We start from the raw sequence: 6,860 nt of genomic DNA, 5'->3' as shown, positions 1-6,860 counted from the left end.
AGCACTAAGAGGTACAAATAGTTTGTCTGAATGACACAAGGATTGGTGTGGGTATGTCTATGTTCCTCCAGCCCCTCATGTATAAACTGCTGCCAAATGTGGCCAGTGCTGTGTTCATTTGGAAAGTGCAGGTCTTTGTGCTTGATTCTGTATAACAGGGTCCTGCACCCATAGGCCCTTACAGCAAAGCGGGTTGCAAAGTTCGAAAAATATGGTGTCTTGCACCTTATTACCATCAGTAAATGAACCATAAATCTCCCAGAACTTGGAGCACCTGTAAAAGGACCGACAATATCAATAGCAATTTTTTCCCATGCTGAATCAGGGAGAGGTACTGGTTTTACATCTGGTCTCAACTTAACTTTGTGTACAAAGTTCTTTGCACAACCCGGTAAAGTGTTGCTTTGTGGTGAAATTTTAGACACCGGCTGTGTGGCAGGCACTGGTGCTGTAGTAATGAGACCATCAACTAATTGTAGGTTTAATGCAGAAAAGAGATCCCTTCCAGTATAGCAGTATCCTTATTCACAATGTAAAAGTCACATTTTGCAGTATTTGATTCAAATTGTACATTTACTGGCAAGCAACCAAGCACAGGGATTCAATCCTTTAAGTAACTGACCAGTTTCAGGACAGGTTTTTCCACTATTTGGTCTCTTAGCATTTCATCTGTTAGATTCCCAAACTCACAGGTAACAACCAGCTCTCTCAAAGCTGCTACAAATTGTTCTCTGGATTCGCCATTACGTTGTCCAGGTTGGCGGAATTTATATCTTTCAGCAACTACATTTACTCTTGGCACGATAAAAGTTCTTTATAGCTGTAAGAGCAGTTTTATAAGTATCATCAGGTAATGGTAATGTACAGAATATACGCTGTCCCTCTGCTCCCAGGCAATGAATAAGTAAAGCACACTTTCTAGCTAGCAGCAGAAATCTCCCCTTGGTCAGCAGCAATAATGTAGTTTTCAAACATACGGATCCAAGCAGTAAAAGGTATGATAGGCTCACCAGGGTTTGGAAGGAAATTTGTAGGCTGCTGCAGAGGTAGAAGAGCCATCCTTATCGCTATTTGTTATGTTTTGGGTAGCCGAGGATGAGTAGAGTATAACAGTGCTTTATTAGCAGGCTCTCATGCAGTCATTACACAACAGTAACTTTCACTTTTAAGCTGTCAGGAAGTATGCACAGTATAAGTCTGGGCACAGTGACATCTACAGGCCATTTGTATAAACACCACAAGTGCACCCAATGTGTAGTGTACAAAAATAATCCAAGAGGGAAAGCATACACGATTTAAGGGCATTTTGCAAAGAAAGAGCTTCCCCCAGCACAACATGCTAGATTTAAATGAACTGACCCCCCCATGTGGCAATGGATACCATTGGTAAAATAAATCTTCACCTATTAACTGAGGCCTTCAGTATCTGTTCATCAAGATGACAGAAGCAGCAGACAGTTACAGAAGAACAGTGGAAGAATGCCAGCAGAAATTTTCAGACTGACAGAAATCATCGTAAACTTTATTTCTGAAATGTTATTAATGCTACACACATGATTTCACTGCTATTCTTTAAGGAAAGAGGAGACATATCCATTCTTGTGTTTATTTATAATCCAGAATATCAGCTCCTAAACATATGGAAAAAATAAATCTTCTTAATAACAAGGAAATATAAAAGTATATTTAAGACAATTCCTAGACATTACTTTAGATAAATGGAAGTAGAATTTGAATCCTTAAATTGTCATATTGTATTATTTAATATTCAAATTTAGTATTCTATTACAGGTACGGGATCTGTTATGAACACAGCTCGGGACCTGGGGTTTTCCCAGACAATGGATCTTTCTGTAATTAGGATTTTCATACCTTAAGTCTATTAGAAAATCATGTAACCATTAAACAAACTGGTTTTGCTTCCAATAAGGATTAATTATATCTTAGTTTGGATCGAGTACAAGCTACTGTTTTATTATTATAGAGAAAAAGCAAATCATTTTTTAAAATGTGGATTATTTGGATAAAATAATGGAGCCTTTCCATAATTCAGAGCTTTTTGGATAACGGATTTCTGGATAATGCATTCCCATACTGTATCTGTAATGCTAACTTGTATCACTGGGAACTAGGTTTAAGTCTATCTGGGGCAGTATTAATTTTGTATATTCTCCCCATTTCTTTATGGATCTCCTCCAGATACTCAGGTTTCCTCCCACACTCTAAAAACACACAATCAATTGTATCGGTTGCTGATTAATTTGACTTTAGTGTGTGATTCTTATAGGAACCTTACACTGTGAGCTCTATCGGGGTAGAGAGTGATATGGATAATAAGCAGTCTCTGTAAAGTGCTGCATAAAATGTTTTGGCGCTACATAAATAAAGGACTTGTAAATGTAAACTCTTAATAAATAGTGCAGTATTAGTAGGACATATTCATTATTAATGCTTAAAAATATTTTTTTTTGCTTATCTATAAAAATATATTCTGTTAAATGAACGTTCCTTCAAGAAACGAAGAAGCAAATAACCCTGTGCTCTTGTACACACACTCACAGTAACTAGTTCTAGTGGGAAAAAAATTGTCAGGGTCCCCCAGCATCTGCCATTTCATTATCAGCCATATGTTTTCTTTAAAAAGTATCACTGTTAGGGGAAAAAAATCTTAAAGAACAATCATATTTTCTTAAACTCCATTAGATAACAAGCAATGATGTGTTGGAAGAAATCTGCACATATTTAAAGTTTCATTGTAGGCCTCGCTTTGAAGGAATCTAACAAGACAGGGTCATGAGGCCTGAACTGTCCTTGATAAAAACGTAACTTAAAAGACTGTATGGGAGATCAGACAAAGAGAAGAAAGATAGAGGCCCTGAGAACATACTTAGGAGACATTGAGAAACGTGCCATAAAAATGATAAGACGGTAATCAAAAGTTCTCTGATAGTAATGCTTCCTCTTTCTACCTATTAAATGGGTGCCTGTGAGTATTTTCCATTGATACTTCATTTCAACATGTTTTGTAGTAATGGCACTGTCACTGTGGATTCTGGGTGATGATGTATAAATGATCGCACCCGACTTAATCAGGATGGATCCCACAGCAGAGGTTTCAGAATATATTCCCTAAAAGACTTTCTACAAGCAAGAGACATTCCAGTCTAAAGCTTCTATGGGTAACAAGACGTAAGAAAACTTCCATAATAAAATTGTATTTAAAGGGATCCTGTCATCGGAAAACATGTTTTTTTCAAAACGCATCAGTAAATAGTGCTACTCCAGCAGAATTCTGCACTGAAATCCATTTCTCAAAAGAGCAAACAGATTTTTTTATATTCAGTTTTGAAATCTGACATGGGGCTAGACATTTTGTCAATTTTCCAGCTGCCCCTGGTCATGTGACTTGTGCCTGCACTTTAGGAGAGAAATGCTTTCTGGCAGGCTGCTGTTTTTCCTTCTCAATGTAACTGAATGTGTCTCAATGGGACATGGGTTTTTACTATTGAGTATTGTTCTTAGATCTACCAGGCAGCTGTTATCTTGTGTTAGGGAGCTGCTATCTGGTTACCTTCCCATTGTTCTTTTGTTTGGCTGCTGGGGGGAAATATGGAGGGGGTGATATCACTCCAACTTGCAGTACAGCAGTAAAGAGTGATTGAAGTTTATCAGAGCACAAGTCACATGACTTGGGGCAGCTGGGAAATTGACAATATGTCTAGCCCCATGTCAGATTTCAAAATTGAATATAAAAAAATCTCTATATCTTTTGAAAAATGGATTTCAGTACAGAATTCTGCCAGAGCAGCACCATTAACTGATTCATTTTGAAAAAAAATGTTTTTCCCATGACAGTATCCCTTTAACAATATTGAGAAAAGGAGCATTTAAAAGATGAGCCCCTGTTGTAATGAATTATCTTGGTATGTCTGACGGTAGGTCTTGTAATATAAAGGCCTTGGTAGCTGCGGTGTCTTATGATATTTCTCTATATTGAATATTATATTAAATTATTAGCAATGCATGATATAGAGCTCTTTCAGCTGAAAAGTACGTATTGGGAGGTGCTTTGTTTAAAGGTTATAGGCAGTGGCGTTACTAGATATTACTTGGCCCCACAGCAAATACCTGTTTTACCAATATTTATTGAAATTGTATATGAATTAGTGTCTTCTGGGACCCCTATACCTCCTGGGGCCGCCTGCAGCTGCAGGGTCTGTTTCCTCTATATAACCTCAAATCTCCCCCGCATCCTCCTGAAAAATGCCCAGTTAAGGTGCATTCTCCTTTTTTTGTTAACTATACACAAAGTGACTGCACTGCCTTACACATACATGACACGGAGAGACAGTAATAATAACACAAAGCATCTAAGTAAATAGTGGAAAATAGATATCTTAGTCTTAATGGCATGAAGGAGACAGACACAAAGAATAATCTGGAGCTTCATTTTTAGTTTATTAAATTTAACATTTAAAGGTCCCCTCAGCCCCATGGAACCACCACTGTATATCTTTCGCACAGCTTGCACCTACAATGTCTGCATTTAGTGGTGCGTTTTGGCTGGACCAACATTATTCCTTCTCCTACTCGCTGGAAAAATAATGTGTGTTATAGAGAAACGTTGTTTTTGTTTACACTGAGGAATTGTGTCATGTCTCCCTTCATAGTGCTTTGCATGAGTGTTTGCTCAGTATGTCTCGTGCAATGCACACACAGCGATTATTCGACAACATTATAAATCTGCAGTGATTCACTAATCTTGTAAATATTTAGGACCAGCCCCCAGATCTTGTTTATGAAACATGCTGAGCTGTCCTCAACTAGCTCGCCTTGACTGTAAGAAATACAGAGTAAAACAAAGAGTGAGTTATAAATGCATAATATTGGTGCAGAACAGCTTGTAGATTGCATGTCAGGGAAATACCAAACGAAATGTGTCTACCACTTTGCCACAACTGCAGACCAGCATTAACCTTATTGGGGCTCAGCAGTATAGCCATTGCCTGATGGTTTAAAAATCCAAGCAGGGAGTTTATAGAATTTTCATACTCCCTGGATTTCAAAATGGCCAGGCAAGAACTACACCAAAAACTGGAAAACCATTTAAGAACCAGCAAGTATGCACTTTCACACTGAAAAGCACTTGAACTAGTTCATTTAAGCATAATGGTCCTGCCTTCTACTTTGGGCAAACACTACACTCCTGCACTGATCCCTAATAAAGTAAAACCCATCTCTAGTTGGGGTCTGATCAGCAACTGCCCTAGCTATGCTTTAATACCCAGTGGGTAAGATTTAGCCTAAAATAGAAATATTGGTAGTGTTTCCTTCCAAGAATTCCTCATCACTCTAGATGCTGTTCAAGTGGATCCCTAGCTCGGATATGCTGATTTAAAACCCTGCACTGCAGTAGAGTCATTAGAGGGGGGCGGGCCCTGGTGCGCGATGTGCAGCCGGGCCCCGCCCCCTCCATACAGCCGCATTTTTAGTGGCGCACGGGCTGCCGGGGGGCCCTGAGGGGGTGCGGGCCCTGGCCCGCTCGCACCACCTGCTCCCCCGCTGGTTCCACCACTGCTGCACTGCACAGATGAGTATCAATGAGGATGAATCTATCCTGGATCTAGTGGGGATCTCAGCGCATGTTTGTGCTTTAAAATCCAGTGGTCGAGGAGTAGCTGATAGGGTATTCCATAATAGTGGATATATCAGAAGCTACATTTAGTTTTCTTCTGAAGATGCTTTTGCTTTTCATTAAAGGGAATGTAAATCTTTCCTAAAACTGGGTCTTTGGACTCTAAGACCTCCTAAGTTTACCCCAAACTAATCATAGATGAAAAGAGTTGTCCAATGAGAATCATCTCTTTTAGCCTTATTTAACATCTATTTAAAAAACACTGTTTAATGTCCTCAGAGATGATCCCAAGTGAAACCAAGTACAGATCAAGTCAAGTATAAACAGAGTAGGCAAGATTCTCCTTAGGCTCTTGACCTGATCCTTTTAAAAAAGTTTCAATTGTGCTGCATTGCTTTAAGAATTCATACCTAGTAACGTTAGACGACTCACAGCTCCCATCCTGCTATTACCCTTAATAATATGATGGAGATTCCTATAGACCAGTAACTTTTGTATGGAACAGCACAGTCCCCAAAAACACAGCAATATAGTACATTTTCTAAAAATCTTTCTTCTATTAACCCTTATATTACATGTATTTTGTTTGTAATAATAAGCTTGTAAAATGTTGTTAAATAAACAATGCAGAGGCATGGACATCAGTAACCAATCCCTGTACTAATGATACTTAAATGGTTAGCAGTTTGGTCCTATCATCATATTGTTTTATAAATACCCAACAAATCTCAGGGTTTATTGCTTTCTTTGGGTTTAGCTGCATGTCACATGGCTGTCAGAAATTATACCTCTTTCATTAGGATTCACATAAAAATCAAAAGTCAATTGTTGCCTCCTCTTTCTGATTTACAGTATTGTTTGTGCCAATTGCAGCCATAGGTCAGATATGTAGGCAGGAGAAAAGAGACAGATACTGTCATTTATAACACAATAATATGTAATATATATATATATATATATATATATATATATATATATATATATATATATATATATATATATATATATATATACACACACATTTTATATCACTGGGGATGTTTTCATTACATCCCCTAATGGTGGCAATAACAATAATAAAGGGCACATTTAGGGGCACATTTACCTAGGGTCGAATATCGAGGGTTAATTAACCCTCGATATTCGACTGTCGAAGTAAAATCCTTCGACTTCGAATATCGAAGTCGAAGTATTTTGCGCTATTCCTACAATCGAACGATCGAAG

This window comes from Xenopus laevis, chromosome 4L (genome assembly GCF_017654675.1).
Source record: "Xenopus laevis strain J_2021 chromosome 4L, Xenopus_laevis_v10.1, whole genome shotgun sequence".
NCBI classification, from domain to species: Eukaryota; Metazoa; Chordata; class Amphibia; order Anura; family Pipidae; genus Xenopus; species Xenopus laevis.
Note: the sequence above shows the minus strand (reverse complement) of the source record.